The following is an 18567-nucleotide window of genomic DNA, read 5'->3' as shown; positions in this document are numbered from 1 at the left end:
TAAACTAATACAATAACTTATCGATGGGCTTGGAGACAACAGTCAATATCCAGTCATATAAAGAAACAGACCATGATCACCTCAACAGGCTCTCAAAACAAAGAATCCAGGGATCTTCTAGATGAAAGTGCATTCCTGGAATTACCAGAGCCAGAATACAAAAGTTTAATATACAGAACCCTTCAAGACATCAGGAAGGAAATGAGGCAATACACAGAACAAGCCAAGGAATACACAGACAAAGCAACTGAAGAAATTAGAAAGATTATTCAGGAACATAATGAAAAGTTTAACAAGCTGGAAAAATCCATAGACAGGCAGCAATCAGAAATTCAGAAGATTAACAATAAAATTACAGAATTAGACAACTCAGTAGAAAGTCAGAGGAGAAGAATTGAGCAAGTAGAAGCTAGAATTTCTGAACTCGAAGGTAAATCACTTGGCATGAATATATTTGAAGAAAAATCAGATAAAAAAATTTAAAAAATGAAGAAACTTTAAGAATCATGTGGGACTCTATCAAGAGAAATAACCTATGAGTGATTGGAGTACCAGAACAGGGAGGGATAACAGAAAATACAGAGAAAATTGTTGAAGATTTCTTGGCAGAAAACTCCCCTGGTATTGTGAAAGATGAGAAGATATCCATCCAAGATGCTCATCGAACTCCACATAAGGCACATATTAAAAGAAAGTCACCAAGACATAATCAAACTTGCCAAAACCAAAGATAAAGAGAGAATTATAAGAGCAGCAAGAGATAAAAGAAAAGTCACCTACAAAGGCGAGCCAATAAGAATAAGCTTGACTACTCAGCAGAAACTCTATGGGGCAGTTCTACTCTGTCCTATAGGGTCGCTATGAGTCAGAATCGACTTGACGGCACTGGGTTTTGGGTTTTACTCAGCAGAAACCATGCAGGCAAGAAGGCAATGGGATGACATATTTAAAAAATCGAAGGAAAAAAAATTGCCTGCCAAGAATCATATATCCATCAAAACTGTCCCTCATCTATGCAGGTGAAATTAAGACATTTCCAGATAAACACAAGTTTAGGGAATTTGTAAAAACCAAACCAAAACTACAAGAAATACTAAAGGGAGTTCATTGCTTAGAAAATCAATAATATCAGGTATCAACCCAAGAGTATAACACTGGGCAGAGCAACCAGAAGTCAACCCACACAGAAAAATCCAAAAAAAAAAAAAAAAGCAAGATATATGTGTGTACATATATATATACACACACACACATATATATATATAGCCGAAAACAGGGTAACAACGATGTTATTATATGAAAGAAGACAACATTAAAATAATAAAGAGGGACTAAAAACTATAATCATACACCTTCCATATGGAGAGGAAGATACGGCGATACAAAGAAATAAAAGTTTTAAATTTAGAAAAATAGGGGTAAATAATAAGGTAACCACAAAGGAGACGAACTATCCTACTCATCAAAATAAAATACAAGGGAAAAATACAGACTCAGCAGAAACAAAATCAACAATATGAGGAAAGGACAATATATAAAGAAAATCTACTCAGCATATAAAATCAAGTGGGAAAAAGAAACTGTCAACATACAAAAAAAGACATCAAAATGATAGCACTAAATTCATACCTATCTGTAATTACCCTGAATGTAAATGGACTAAATGCACCAAAAAAGAGAGAGTGGCAGAATGGATTAAAAAACAAGATCCGTCTATATGCTGCCTACAAGAGACACACCTTGGACTTAGAGACACAAACTAAAACTCAAAGGATGGAAAAAAATATACCAAGCAAACAACAATCAAAAAGGAGCAGGAGTGGCAATATTAATTTCTGGCAAAATAGACTTTAAAGTTAAATCCATCATAAAGAAAAAGGAAGGACACTATATAATTATTAAAGGGACAATACACCAAGAAGATATAACCATATTAAACATTAAGCACCCAATGACAGGGTTGCAAGATACATGTAACAAACTCTATCAGCATTGAAAAGTGAGATAGACAGCTCCACGATAATAGTAGGAGACTTCAACACACCACATTCGGTGAAGGACAGGACATCCAGAAAGAAGCTCAATAAAGACATGGAAGATCTAAATGCCACAATCAACCAACTTGACCTCATAGACATATACAGAACATTCCACCCAACAGCAACCAAGTATACTTTCTTTTCTAGTGCACATGGAAAGTTCTTTAGAATAGACCACTTATTAAGTCATAAAGCAAGCCTTAGCAGAATCCAAAACATTGAAATATTACAAAGCATCTTCTCTGACCAAAAGGCCATAAAAGTGGAAATCAATAACAGGAAAAGCAGGGAAAAGAAATCATACACTTGGAAACTGAACAATACCATGCTCAAAAAAGACTGGATTATAGAAGACATTAAGGATGGAATAAAGAAATTCATAGAATCCAATGAAAATGAAAACAGTTCCTATCAGAACCTTTGGGACACAGCAAAAGCGGTGCTCAGAGGCCAATTTATATCAATAAATGCACACATCCAAAAAGAAGAAAGGTCCAAAAGCAAAGAATTATCCCTACAAGTTGAACAAAGAGAAAGAGAGCAACAACAACAAAAAAAACCCACAGGCACCAAAAGAAAAAACAAATAATAAAAATTAGAGCTGAACTAAATGAAATAGAAAACAGAAATTAAGACCAAAAGCTGTTTTTTTAAAAAACTCAACAAAATTGATAAACCACTGGCCAAACTGACAAATGAAAAACAGGAGAGGAAGCAAATAACCCAAATAAGAAATGAGATGGGCAACATTACAACAGACCCAACTGAAATTAAAAGAATCGTATCAGATTACTATGAAAAATTATACTCAAATTTAAAAACCTAGAAGAAATGGATGAATTCCTAGAAACACACTACCTACCTAAACTAACACAATCACAGGTAGAACAACTAAATATACCCATAACAAAAGAGATTGAAAAGGTAATCAAAAAACTCCCAACAAAAAAAAAGCCCTGACCCAGACGGCTTCATTGCAGAGTTCTAGCAAACTTTCAGAGAAGAGTTAACACTGCTACTACTAAAGGTATTTTAGAGTATAGAAAAGGGTGGAATATTACCAAACTCATTCTATGAAGCTACCATATCCCTGATACCAAAACCAGGTAAAGACACCACAAGAAAAGAAAATTGTAGACCTATATCCCTCATGAATGTAGATGCAAAAACCCTCAACAAAATTCTGGTCAATAGAGTTCAACAACATATCAAAAAAATAATTCACCATGACCAAGTGGGATTCATACCAGGTATGCAGAATAGTTCAACATTAGAATAACAATTAATGTAATCCACCACATAAATAAAACAAAGGACAAGAATCACATAATTGTATCAATTGATGCAGAAAAGGCATTTGACAAAGTTCACTCATTCATGATAAAAACTCTCAGCAAAATAGGAATAGAAGGAAAATTCCTCACATAATAAAGGGTATTATACAAAGCCAAATGCCTACATCACCTTAAATGGAGAGAGCCTGAAAACATTCCCATTGAGATTGGGAACCAGACAAGGAAGAGTGGCGTCTGGGGTCTTAAACGCCAGCAAGCAGCCATCTAAGATGTATCAATTTGTCTCAACCCACCTGGATCAAAGGAGGATGAAGAACACCAAGGACACAAGGTAATTACGAGCCAAAGAGACAGAAAGGGCCACGTGAACCAGAGACGACATCATCCTGAGACCAGAAGAAGTAGATGGTGCCCGGCTATAACTGATGACTGCCCTGACAGGGAACACAACAGAGAACCCCTGAGGGAGCAGGAGAGCAGTGGGATGCAGACCCCAAATTCTCATAAGACCAGACTTAATGGTCTGACTGACAGTAGAAGGACCCCAGAGGTCATGGCCCCCAGACCTTCTCTTGGCCCAGGACAGGAACTATTCCTGAAGCTAACTCTTCAGACATGGATTGGACTGGAAAATGGGTTGGAGAGGGATGCTGGTAGGTATTGAGCTTCTGGGATCAGGTGGACACTTGAGACTATGTTGGCATCTCCTGCCTGAAGGGGAGATGAGAGGGTGGAGGGGGTTAGAAGCTGGTGAAATGGACACGAAAAGAGAGAGTGGAGGGAGGGAGCAGGCTGTCTTATTAGGGGTAGAGTAATTGGGAGTGTGTAGCAAGGTGTATATAAGTTTTTGTGAGAGAGACTGACTTGATTTGTAAACTTTCACTTAAAGCACAATAAAAATCATATATATATAAAAAAAGAATAAGCTAGGCTGCTGCTTCATGTTTCTCCTGTTGTTCTGCACCCCAGGCTCCTGCTTCTGCCAGTGCCACCGCTTGCTCTGGGCCACAGACCTTGTGTTCAGTTCAGGCTGTTTCTAGTTGGACCTTCCATTGAGTGGGTGCCTCGTGGGCAGCTGCCTGCCGAGCTTCTCACCTGGGATTGTGCTCCCTAGAGGCCATTTGCCCTGTCACTGTGCATACCTATGCTCAAAGCATTGCTTTGGATGGGTTCAGGCAGCCGACGACTCATTGCCTCTAAAATGTAGGCTCTGTTTCTGAGACTGGAATTTCTCCTGCAGCCTTCTTTCCTCTCTTTTAGAGGCTTCACATGCTTTCTTTACAATATGACTTCTGTCATTCCTCTCCTACACAACCATATTGCATATTGTCCAGCTATGTTGGTGTATGTCTGAACCCAAATCGTAGACATGGAGTTTGATTTTTAAATTCAGATGTTTAGGGTGGAAGTCTTTTAGTCTTGGAGATGCTTCAGTTTTCCCTGAAGTTGCTAACCTAGCGTATGAGCACGCTTGAATATGTTATCTGTCTTGTAAGAAAACAGGCCTATTTAGTAATCAAGGCAATTGATTTTGGATCCTAGCAACAGAAAACCCTATGGGACAGTTCTACTGTGTCCTATAGGGTTGCTATGAGTCGGAATAGACTTGGTGGCAATGGTTTTTTGTTGTTGTTGTTTGTTTAGTAACAAAAATAGAAGGAAGTCAGCTAAGATAAGGTTATCCCAGGTATCCTCTTTTGGGCACCTGGAATGAAAACTCTTCACCTGAAAATTCCTTCTAATTCCTGGTTTAGTCAAGTAAGGACTGCTGTAATTTTATACAGCCATCTACCTCTGTTAAAAAGAAAAAAAAAATTTTTTTTAATAGAAGTAAAATACATGTAACTCAGTCTTTTGACACTCCACCCCAAATCCTGATCCCAGAGGTGATCACTTCTAATTCTTTTAGCTCTTTCTCCTGATGTTTAATTCTGTAATTATAGCAATAAACTTTATACCTATGTGTTGATATATCACTGTTAGAAATTATCTATTGATTTCCTTTTATGGTAGATAAAAAATTTAGCTTAGATGACCCACATAGTTTCCTTTCCTCCACACTCCCAATCTGTGTATAGTATTATGATATAAATATTTTCAAGTGTAGTGTGGTACAGTATACTAAGATGGTTCTCTTTTTTTTTTTTTCCAAATCTCTTCATTTTTTTATCCTCAAATTATTTTAATTTCCTTTATTTTGTGGATGTTTTTGAGAATATACACAAGAACTCATACACCAGTTCAACAGTTTCTACATGTACAGTTCAGTGACGTTCATTACATTCTTTGAGTTGTAAAACATTCTCACTTTCCTTTTCTGAGTTGTTGCTCCCCCATTAACGTAAACTCACTGCCTCCTAAAGTTCCTATCTAATATCTAATCTTTTGAGTTACTGTTTTCAATTTGAAACCAAGACTGGCAACTCAGAAGCTATAAAGCAAAGGATCAATATATGTGACTATATACATTGTATAATTTTTTGCATGTCAAAGATAAAGTAAATGACATCAAATGTAGGAAATACATTGAGAAGTAAACTTGCATAGTGTTTGAGAGATAAATGGGAAATATGAAAAATACAAACTACTCATAAGTTTTTTGGTTAGCAGCCGTAATGCTTGATCACTACGCCACCAGCATTCCATCCTAAACATTAGTAAGAAAGAAAATAATCCCATGGAAAAAATGGCAAAATAAATGCATATAGAGGGGCAATTCACAGAATAGACAATGACTAATAAACTTACATTCAGTCTCACTGTATTTAGGGAAATAAAAATTAAAGTAGCAGTGAAGTCACTTCCATCAAATTGGCAGAACGTTACATTAGTGACAATTCCTGCAAAAGGACAAATATTGTATGAGACCACTATCATAAGAACTCAAGAAAAAGTTTAAACACAGACAAAAGCATTCTTTGATGGTTACGAGGGTGGGTAGGGAGGGAGAGTGGTACTCACTAACTAGATAGTAGATAAGAATTATTTTAAGTGAAGGGAAGGACAGCACACAATACAGGGGAAGTCAGCACAACTGGACTAAACCCAAAGCTAAGAAGTTTCCTGAATACAACCAAACAGTTCGAGGGACAGAGTAGCAGGGGCAGAGGTCCTAGGGACCATGGTTTAAGGAGACATCTAGAAAAATTGGCATGACAAATTTTATTAAGAAAATGTTCTGCATCCCACTGTAGTGAGTGGTGTCTGGCGTCTTAAAAGTTAGGAAGTGGCCATCTAAGATGCATCAATTGGTCCCAACCCACCTGGAGCAGGGGACAATGAAGAACACCAAAGACAGAAGGAAAATATGAGCCCAAGAGACAGAAAGGGCCACATAGACCAGAGACTCCATCAACCTGAGATCGGAAGAACTAGGTAGTGCCCAGCTGTCACCAATGACTGCCCTGACAGAGAACACAACAGAGAGTCCCTGAGGGAGCAGGAGTAAAGTGGGGTGCAGAACTCAAATTCTCATAAAAAGACCAGACTTAATGGTCTGACACTGGAGAGACCCCAGAGGACATGGCCCCTGGACTCTGTTAGTCCAAAACTAAAACCATTCCTGAAGCCAGCTCTTCAGACAAAGATTAGACTGGACTATAAGACATAAAATGATATTGGTGAGGAGTGTGACTCTAGCTTAGGTAGACACATGAGACTAGGTGGGCAGCTCCTGTCTGGTGGCAAGATGAGAAGGCAGAGGAGTACAGGAGCTGGTTGAATGGACGTGAGAAATACAGCGTGGGGTTGAAGAGTGTGGTGTCACATTATAGGGAGAGCAACTAGGGCCACATAACAACGTGTGTTTTTGTATGAGAAACTGACTTGAATTGTAAAGTTTCACTTAAAGCACAATTAAAAAAAAACCCTTGTTCAGGTCACAGCTCTGATCCATTGTAAGGGGATTTTCCCTGGAGTATGGCCTGCATTATCTTTTATCTTACAAGAAATAAAAGGAGAGAAGCGAGCTGAAAGTGAGGACCTACTACAACCAAGAAAGAAGAGCCAGGAGTGGAGTATGTCCTTTGGACCCAGGGTCCCTGTGCTGAGAACTTCCTAGATCTAGGGAAAGACTGATGACAAGGACCTTCTCCCACAGCAAATGGAGAGAGAAAGGCTTCTCCTGGAGCTGACACTTTGAATTCAGACTTCTAGCCTCCTAGGCTATGAGAATAAATTTCTATTTGTTAAAGCCAAAAACAAACAAACAAACAAAAAAGTTACATTATTGACAATTCTATCTGCTGGCATGGATGCTAGAGGAAAGAGTACACTCATATAATTGTAGTGGATATATAAATTGTTACAGCCTTTTAAAAGAGCAGCCTGGCAAGATCTATAAAACTTAAATATACACATAACCTTTGATCCAGCCGTAAAGCTCTTAGGAATCTATCACAAATAAATTACATCACTAGCATACAGGGATATGTCTAGTCTTGTATAGCTGGCAATGGAACCCAGTTGGCAATAAAATTAATGCCAATTAGGAGAATGATTGAATAAATTGTGGCACATCCATTGAACAAAATATTATGCATTCATTAGAAGGAGTGGGTTAGAGCTTTACTAGTTGATTTGGATAGATATCCATGATGTATTGTTACATGAGAAATACAAGTTGCAGGGAGATATACAAAATAAGATCACATTAAAAATAAACAATGTTGAGAAGGTAACACATAGGTTTATTAACGTTGCTTATCTGATGTGCGTTTGTTGGCCAAAGGGAAGAAGAGAGAGAGAGGCCAAAAGTAAGAGTTTAAAAAAAAAAAGAAAGGTCCCAGATTAAAAAAAAAAACCACATATGACTCAGTTCAGGCAAAAGTATGGCTATATGTGTGTACATGTGGGAAAGGGAGAGATATTTTTAATTATGCTCACCAAACTTTTTTAAAATTGTGCTTGAAGTGAAAGTTTAAAGTTGAAGCTAGTTTCTCGTTCAAAAATTTATACACACATTGTCGCGTGATCCTAGTTTCTCTCCCTATAATGTGACAGCACACTCCTTCTTTTCACCTCAGATTTTCTGTATCCATTCAAGTAGCTCCTGTCCCTTTCTGCCTTCTGATCTTGTCTTTGGACAGGAGCTGCCCATTTAATCTCATGTATCTACTTGAGCTAAGAAACACAGTCTTCACGAGTATCATTTTATGTCTTATAGTCCAGTCTATCCTTTGTCTGTAGAGTTGGCTTTGAAGTGGCTTTAGGTTTGGGCCAACAGAGTCTGGGGGCCATGTCTTCTGGAGGTCCCTCCAGTCTTAGACCATTAAAAATCACCAAACCCTTAATGTAAGCTATCTTAACATCTAGACTTTATACTTTCTTCTTTATGTGTATATACTAGGTGGTTTATTTTTCACAATGACTATTATTTTCTGAATCATTATTATAAAATATTTTAAAAGAAAAATAAAAGGGGTAGTCAATAGTAAGCGCTGGAATGGGAACTTCATGTAATTTTAGGATCAGGTTCAGTACAATGGAAAACTAAAATCATGTCTCATATAGGAGTGCAGAGGAATATACACTCCCCAAAAGGATAGACAGGAAGTATGCAGAGAGTAAGGGGATAACAGAAGACATAAACTCAGAAAGAAGCATAGATGGAGACTGTGCAGCCCTGGGGGAAATAAAATAATTTTGGTACCTTACTGATGTTTTCAGATTTCTGAAAGTTTACGTATCTTTCCAAGTCATGCCCTTTTCACTTCTGATAACATAAGTTAAATCTCTGCCTTGGAACTCAGTGTCTACTAGAATAATATTCCAGACTTAACTCTATTTTGTTGTAGAGAAATCTGATTACTGTTGCTTAAAAGGAGTCCTGGTGGCACAATGGCTAAGAGCTCACTGCTGAACAAAAGGTCAGCAGTCTGAGTCCACCCGATAGGGCAGTTCTCCTCTGTCCAATAGTGTTACTATGAGTCAGAATTGACTTGATGGCAATAGGTTTAGTTATTTTATTTTTGGTTTATTGCTTTAAAAAGATTGGTAGATTTAAGAACTTGGCTTATAGAGCAGCCCAAGTGCTCTACCTCATCCAATGCCAAGTCCTCTGAAATCTTCAAATGTGAAGATCTGTACCTTTACCATAATGTTTCTACTTTATAAGCTACAAGCTTGTAGCACTAAAGACTCCAAGTCACTTCATATTTGGTCTTGAATTTATAATGGGTCTAAGGGGCAATGGCCTCCTTGATTGAAAGAGAAACTGCAGCCAAAATTTGCATGAAGAAAGATTTGCTTGAAGAAAAGAGTTCATGAAGTGGCGCCAACATGGTGATATAGACAGAAGCACGACGCCGTCCTTCCTCAGCAAAGAACTGAAAAACTAAGTAAAACAGAGACAAACATCAGTCCTGGAACCCTAAGCATCAGATGAAGAGATAAAGAATTTGGCCAACCAGTGACTGGAATAAGCAGCCAGATACAAACCTAGGTAATGAACTCTCAAGGATTAATCAAAATTAAAAGATTTACAACAGGAACCAGAGAGGTTAATTTGTAAATGACACAACATCAAAACAATAAAAGAGGGAATAAATGGTGTAGGTATAGAACTTTCAAACAAAGAAGAAGGCAAAGTGAAACCAAATAATAAAAGACTGATTCAAACTTAGGAAGATAAGGGTAAATTTAAAGGTAGCCACAAAGAAAGCTAACAAACCTACTCATCAAAATAAAGAAGAAAAATGTAAAGTCACAGTAAACACAAAATCTGCAAAAACAGAAGAAATGGTAAAAAAAAATCTACAAACAAGAATTCCCAGGAGAGGAAGAGGAACAAACAAAATGCACCATAAAAAAAAGCACTACAAAATGACAGCAATAAACACAACAATCAATAATTACACTGAATGTAAATGGCCTCAATGCACCCATAAAGAGAGAGTGACAGAATGGATTAAAAAAACAAAAAAACAGTCTATCAATAGGCTGTCTACAAGAGACATACCTTAGAAACAAAGACATAAATTTAGTAAAAATCCAAGGATGGAAAAATATATATAAAGCAAACAGCTACTGAAAAAGAGCAGGAATGGCAATACTAATCTCAGAAAAAATACACTTTAAAACAAAATCCACTATAAAAGACAAAGAATGGCATTATGTAATGATTAAGAGGACGATTCATTATAAAGATGTAACCATAATAAATATCTATGCACCCAATGCCAGGGCTCCAAAATACATAAATTCTAACAGCATTGAAAAGAGAAATTGACAGTTCCAAAATAATAGTAGGAGACTTCACCACACCACTATCGTTAAAGGACAGAATATTTAGAAAGAAACTCAACAAAGATACAGAAGACCTAAAGGCCAAAATCATCCAACTTGACATCATAGACATATATATAACACTCCACCCAACAGCTGCAAAGTACACATTCTTTTCCAACACACATGGAATGTTCTTCAGAATAGAGCACATCTTATGCCACAAAGCAACCCTCAACAAAATCCAAAACATTGAGATAATACAAAGTATTCTGTCTGGTCACAATGCCATAAAAGCAGAAATTAACAACAGGAAGAGTAAGGACAAAAAAATCAATTACATGAAACTGAATAACACCCTGTTTAAAAACCACTGGGTAATAGAAGAAATCAGAGATGGAATAAAAAAATTCCTAGAATCAAATGAGAATGAAAACGCATCATACCAAAACCTTTGGGACACAGCAAAGGCAGTCCTCAGAGGTCAATTTATAGCAATAGATGCACAGATCAAAAAAAACCCGAAAGGGACAAAATCAAAACATTAGCTACAAAACTTGAACAAATAGAAAGAATAGCAAAAGAAGCCTGCACCATCGGAATAAAGGAAATAATAAAGATCAGAGCAGAAATAAATGCAATAGCCAATAGAAAGAATCAACAAAACCAAAAATTAGTTCTTTGAAAGGATCAACAAAATTGACAAACCAATGGCCAAACTGACAAAAGAAAAACAGAAAAGGATGCAGATGACCCAAATAAGAAATGAAATGGGGAACATTACAACAGACTGAACGGAACTAAAAAAGTATCATAACAGGGCACTATGAAAAACTACACTCTGACAAATTTGAAAACTGAGAGGAAATGGATGAATTTCTAGAAATGCACTACCTACCATTAACACAAAATGATGATGAAAATCTGAACAGACCCAAAGCAAGAGAAGAGATTGGAAAGGTGATTAAAAAAAACTCCCAAGAACAAAAAGCTCTGGCCCAGATATCAACACTGGAAAATTCTACCAAACATTCAGAGAAGAGCTTACACCAGTACTACTCAAACTATTTCAGAACATAGAAAAGGAAGCAATACTTCCGAATTCATTCTATGAAGCCAGCATAACCTGATATGAAAAACAAGCAAAGACACCACTAAAAAAGAAAATTACAGACCAATATCTCTCATGAATATAGATACAAAAATTCTAGCCAATAGAATTCAGCTTCATATCAGAAAAATAATACACCATGACCGAGTGGGATTCATACCAGATATGTAAGGACGGTTCAACATTAGAAAATCAATCAACATAATCCACCACATAAATAAAAGAAGAGAAAAGAATCACACCATCATCTCAATCGATGCAGTAAAGGCATTTGACAAAGTCCAACACCAATTCATGATAAAAACTCTCAATAAAATAGGCATAGAAAGGAAATTACTCAACATAATAAAGGCATCTATACAAAACCAACAGCCAACATCATTCTTAATGGAGAGAGGGTGAAAACATTCCCCTTGAGAACAGGAACAAGACAAGATGCCCTTTATCACCACTCTTATTTAACACTGGGCTGGAAGTCCTAGCTAGAGCACTAAGGCATGAAAAAGAAATAAGAGCATCGAAATTGGTCATGAAGAAGTAAAACAGACAATGTGATACTATTTGCAGACAATATGATACTATACAAGAAAACTCAAAAGACTCCATGAGAAAACTACTGGAACTAATGGAAAGATTCTGCAGAGCATCAAGATACAAGCTACACATACAAAAGTCAGTTGGATTCCTATACGCCAATAAAGAGAATGATGAAAAGGAAATTAGGAAAAGAATATCATTTATAATAAGCCCTAAAATAATAAAATAGGAATAAATCTAACCAGGGATGTAAAACTTATACAAAGAAAACTACAAAACACTGCTGAAAGAAACCAAAAGAGGACTACATAAATGGAAAAACATATCTTGCTCAGGGATAGGTAGACTCAACATTGTGAAAATGTCAATTCTACCCAAAGCAATCTACAAATATAATGCAGTCCCCTTCCAGATACCAATAGCATTCTTTAAAGGAATGAAAAAACGAATTAACTTATATGGAAAGGGAAGAAGCCTGGGATAAGTAAAGCACTATTGAAGAATAAAGTAGGAGGACTCGCAGTACCTGACCTGAGAACCTACTATATTGCTATGGTAGTCAAAACAGCCTGGTACTGTACAATGACAGATACACTGACAAATGGAACAGAATTGAGAACCCAGATGTAAATCCATCCACCTATAGTCACCTGATTTTCGACAAGGGCCCAAAGTCCATCAAATGGGGAAAAGAGAGTCGTTTTTAACAAATGGTGCTGGCAAAACTAGATATCCATCTGCAAAAAAAAAAAAAAAAAAAAAACAGGACCCATACTTTACATCATACACAAAAACTAATTCAAAATGGATCAAAGATCTAAATATAAAACCAAAAACTATAAAGATCAGAGAAGAAAAAATAGGATCAACTCTAGAGGCCCCAATATGTGTCATTAATAAGATACAAACCATAACTAACAACACATGAACTCCAGAAGATAAGCTAGAAAATTGGGATCTTCTAAAAAATTAGACACTTATGCTTATCAAATGACTTCACCAAAACAGTCAAAAGAGAACCTACAGACTGGGAAAAAAATTTTGGCTATGAGAAATACAGTAAAGATCTAATCTCTAAAATCTACAGGAAAATCCGACACCCCACAACAAAAAGACAATCCAATTAAAAAATGGGCAAAGGAAGTGAACAGACACTTCACCAAAGAAGACACTGTAGTGGCTGACAGACACAGGAGGAAATCCTCCCCATCACTAGCCATTAAAAAAAAAAAAAAATAGGGAAATGCAAATCAAAACTGCAGTAAGATACTATCTCACCCCTGGCATTACTAGCACGAATCAAAAAAACAGGAAATAACAAATGTTGGAGAGGCTGTGGGGACATTAGAACTCCTTTGCACTGCCTGTGGGAATGCAAAATGGTACAACCATTTTGGAAAACAATATGGTGCTTCCTTAGAAAGCTAGAAATAGAAATACTATATGATCTAGTAATTCCATTCCTAGGAATATATCCTAGCCGAATAAAAGCCGTCACATGAATAGACATATGCACACCCATGTTCATTGCAGCATTGTTCACAATAGCAAGAAGATGGAAACAACCTGGGTGTCCATCAACAGATGAATGGATAAACAAGCTATGGTACATACACACAATGAAATACTAAGCAATGATAAAGAACAATGATGAATCTGTGAAGCATGTCACAACATCGATGAATCTGGAGGGCATTATGCTGAGTGAAATAAGTCAATCACAAAAGGACAAAAATCATATGAAACCACTAGTGTAAAAACTCATGAAAAGGTTTACACACAGAAAGAAACAATCTTTGATGGTTACAAGGGAGAGGAGGGGCGAGGATGGAAAAACACCAAACAGACAATAGTTAAGTGGTAACTTTGATGAAGGGTAAGACAGTATGCAATACTGGGGAAACCAGCACAACTTGTCCAAGGCAAGGTCATGGAAGCTCCATAGACACATCCAAACTCCCTGAGAGACTGAATTACTGGGCTGAGGGCTGTGGGGACCATGGTCTTGGGGAACACCTGGCTTAATTGGCATAACATAGTTCATAAAGAAAATGTTCTTCATTCTACTTTGGTGAGTAGCATCTGGGGTCTTAAAAGCTTGTGAGCAGCATCTAAAATACTTCACTGGTCTCACCCTGTTGGGAGCAAGGGAGAATGAAGAAAAACAAAGACACAAGGGAAAGATTAGTCCAAAGGACTAATGGACTACAACTACCACAGTCTCTGTGAGACTGAGTCCTGTACAACTAGGTGGTGCCCAGCTACCACCACTGACTGCTCTGACAGGGATCACAATAGAGAGTCCCAGACAGAGCTGGAGAAAAATGTAGAACAAATTCTAACTCACAAAAAAAGACCAAACTTACTGGCCTGACAGAGACTGGAGAAACCCCAAGAGCATGGCCCCCCGACACCCTTTTAGCTCAGTAATGAAGTCACTCCTGAGGTTCACCCTTCAGCCAAAGATTAGACAGGCTGTAAAACAAAAGCAGACTAAGGAGACACACTAGCCCAGGGGCAAGGACTAGAAGGCAGGAGGGGACAGGAAAGCTGGTCATTCGTAACCCTAGGTGGAGAATGGAGTGTGTTGTCATATAGTGGAGTTGGTAACCAATGTCAGAAAATAGTATGTGTACTAATTGTTTAATGAGAAACTAGTTCTGTAAACCTTCACCTAAAGTACAATAATAAATAAATAAGAAACATGTGAACACCACAGAACATTTTCCCAATGTATCTAGCCCCTGGCTCTGGGCATGGGGACCACTTTAGGGAGTGTGGGAAAGTCCCATTTCTCCTGGACTCAGGCAAGTCATGTGTTTTCCCTGAAAACCTGGGCCCAGCACTCAATTCCCTCCGCTGAGGAGTCCATTCCCTGAGTTTTCTCTTTAATCTTAAAAATTGGCCTGGATTTTCAACATTCCCACATTCCTAATCACAGGAGGGTTGTCTTTATCGGGCTGGCCGATGGTGGTGCGACAGAGTTGTCTTCAAATGGAAATGTGTTTTGTGAGATCTCCCCTTTCAGAGATTTATCAGAAGCAAAAGCACTAGGCACACCTCTCATGGCAAGCGACTATGTGAGTGGACAGGTTCTCAGATAGGCACAGAGAGAAAGACAGCATTAGAGACAGAGGCAAAGACTAGGATAGAGACGGAGCTAGAGAAAGATAGGGATAAACAGAGGGCTAGCATTATAGTCCTCAGTGAGATGGACTGACTCCATAGCTGCAGCAATGGCCTCAAACATACAAACATACCAACAACCATGAAAATGGTGCAGAACTAGGCAACATTTCATTCTGTTGTACATAAGGTCACTGTTAAGCATTGAACTGTGCTCCCCAAAAATATGTGTCAATTTGGCTAGGCTATGTTTCCCAGTGGTATGTGATTTTCCACCATTTTGTCATCTGATGTAATTTTCCTATGTGTTATAAATTCTACCTATATGATGTTAACGAGGCAGGATTAGAGGTACTTATGTTGATGAGGCAGGACTTAATCTATAAAATTAAGTTTTGTTTTAAGTCAGTGTCTTTTGAGATATAAAAGAGGCAAGTGAGCAGAGAGACAGGGGGACCTCATACCACCAAGAAAGTGGCACTGGAAGCAGAGTGCATCCTTTGGACCCAGTGTCTCTGTGCTGAGAAATTCCTAGTCCCGGGGAAGACTGATGACAAGGACCTTCTCCCAGAATCGACACAGAAAAACTTCCCCTGGAACTGGCATGCTGAATTCAGACTTCTAGCCTCCTAGGCTGTGGGAGAATAAATTTCTCTTTGTTAAGAAAGAAAAGAGAGAAGGGAGGGAGGGAGGAAGGAAGGCAGGAAGGTAGGAAGGAAGGAAGAAAAAAAAGAGTTCAGAGCTGAACTTTCCTAGATTCTCCCAGCACAAGAGCCTAAAACATCTAGTCCTCAGTGCACTTTCATGGGTTTGCCATTTTGAGAGTTTGACATTTTGTGCTTATCTTACCCATCTGTTCTCCCAACAATTGCTAATGCAATTGGGTCGCACTTTGCTATTTTCTTCATGTGCCATTAAACATTTACCTCTACACGTTTGCATGTGCTGTTTAACTCAAAGGTGTCTCCTTCCCCTGCCTTATGTAAATTATTTCCAGCCTTAGGGCCAACTTCATGTCTTTTTCACTTCCCAAATTATCGGCTGAATACTCAGTCTCATATTTAAGCTTCCCCTTCTGGTGGCACAGTGGTTAAGAGCCATGGCTGCTGACCAAAAGGTCGGCAGTTCAAATCCACCATCTGCTCCTTGGAAACACTATGGGGCAGTTCTCCTGTGTCCTGTAGGGTCGCTATGAATCAGAATCAACTGGTTGCAACGGGTTTGATTTGATTTGTTGGCTCCTTTGACTTTATTGAGTGCTGGAAGTTTATTCCACACATTTCATCAGACATTTGATTGTGAAAATAATAGAGCCTTGTTTATTATACTGTGGGGAAAAAAAGCTTTTTCTCCTTTCCCTTGCCCCATGTAGACCAATAGATAAGGTATTCACTAGTCTCAAAACTACAGGTCTTCATATATTCAACTGTTCACACAAGAATGCTACCGATGTTTCCTAATGCTACCAATGTTCCCCAGAAAAAAGGAAATGATTATATATTCTTATTAAAAGAACCTATTACACTAGAACCTTAATGTAGCTGTTATATTTACTCTTAAACAAGACTGCATTCTCAAGGACACATCATAATGACCATATATTACATTGAAGTTCCCAGATACTTAAATGTTCCCTGTGAATTTGAAAGTCTTAGATGTGAGAATGCATGTAGAGTTACTTAGCTCCCTTCCCCTAAAACTAGCTATTAAATATATGAAAAATGGAGGCTTCTCCGTCCTTCTGTAACTGGGTGATAGCCTAAATTTATAATTTGTGACATACTTTTGCCAGATACAGAAGCATGGCTCAAATTGAGAAAGAAGGCTGAAATCTGGTTACAAGGCCTCAGTTTTTCAAGTACACATAGATTTCTCTGTAAGTTTTAGAGTCTTGAAGGGAAGGGAGGGAAAGAAACTGGAAATAGGAATATGTTATTTGGAGATATAAGCAAAGACAAATGAGAAAAATATATAATTCCGTGAGTCTGAGCTTGTTAACTATGGGGCTTCCCTGTGAGCTATGGCACCACATACTGACCTGGCATCTTGCCAGCAAGAGTTGAGACTAGAGATTGGAGCACAAATATATATAAGGCATCTGTGGCTGTCCTAAAAGCAGCTGCTGGCTTTACCTCTGTCTAGTATCAAAATAGGGTCAACATGTGGAGGACCCTCAATAAATGTCAGCGTGTGTTCTGAACCTTTATTGCACGCACACACACACACACACACACACACACACACACACACACGATTAATACTTAGCCACTGTGATTTGATAAGGCTGTACAGGTTGTTTATGGTTGTTGTCCCTTCAGTTAGTTAGTGGTTCTTTCTAATTGGCCAGTGACTCGGCTGGACTACTTATTAAATATAAATATTTTGACTGTCACCCCTGTGAACCTTTCTCATTTAAACACTATTCATATGACACGCTCACACTTTCCAGATAACTAAACACAAAACACTGTTACATGTTTCTACCTTAATAAAAATACTGCCAGCTCATACGACATACTACACATGAATCTTCTCCGTGTAACACTTTCAACAAAGCATGGAACCCAAAATTTACAAATTGTTGAAAAATTGACTGGTGTCCTGCCCCCACTCTTCTGCAATCACTCCTCTATCTAGAGGCAAATTCTCTGCGTTGTATACTTGCAGTACATTTTTAAATTGTTTTACTTTCAGCTATTTCTTTTGGCTTTCTCCTACGGAAAATGAGGACTTATTTCTCTTTAACCCTTCCCCCCACCATATAATTTTCCTGCAGCAATATTACTGGATAGTTATATCATAACTTTTTGTCACATCACATTTCTGTGTTTATATTATTATTACCACATCAGTGCTATTAGCTGTGCTGTGTGTCATACAATAATTAAATTTTCTTTTTTGTATAATTTTTTTTTGTCTGGAAATAATCATTATCTTTTAAAAAAATTTGTTCAGATTTCTATATTATTATCAGTAATACATTCCCAGTTTTGTTATTAATATATGGCTTCTCTCAGCATTTAAGTACCTGAAGCATTACACCAATTTCATATTTTTAGAACTTCTCTTTTAGAGGTATCTGACATTTTTGATCCAGTATTGCCTGATTGTTGTATGGGATTGTGCATAAAGGAAATATATGATTACAGTCTTGAGGCTTTCCTTTACTTCTCTTTTGTTCATTTGCTTCTTTCTAGATTTTATCTTCTTGCTAGATTTCGTTTCCTCATCTTGG

The sequence above is a fragment of the Elephas maximus genome, chromosome 2 (assembly GCF_024166365.1).
Source record: "Elephas maximus indicus isolate mEleMax1 chromosome 2, mEleMax1 primary haplotype, whole genome shotgun sequence".
NCBI classification, from domain to species: domain Eukaryota; kingdom Metazoa; phylum Chordata; class Mammalia; order Proboscidea; family Elephantidae; genus Elephas; species Elephas maximus.
Note: the sequence above shows the minus strand (reverse complement) of the source record.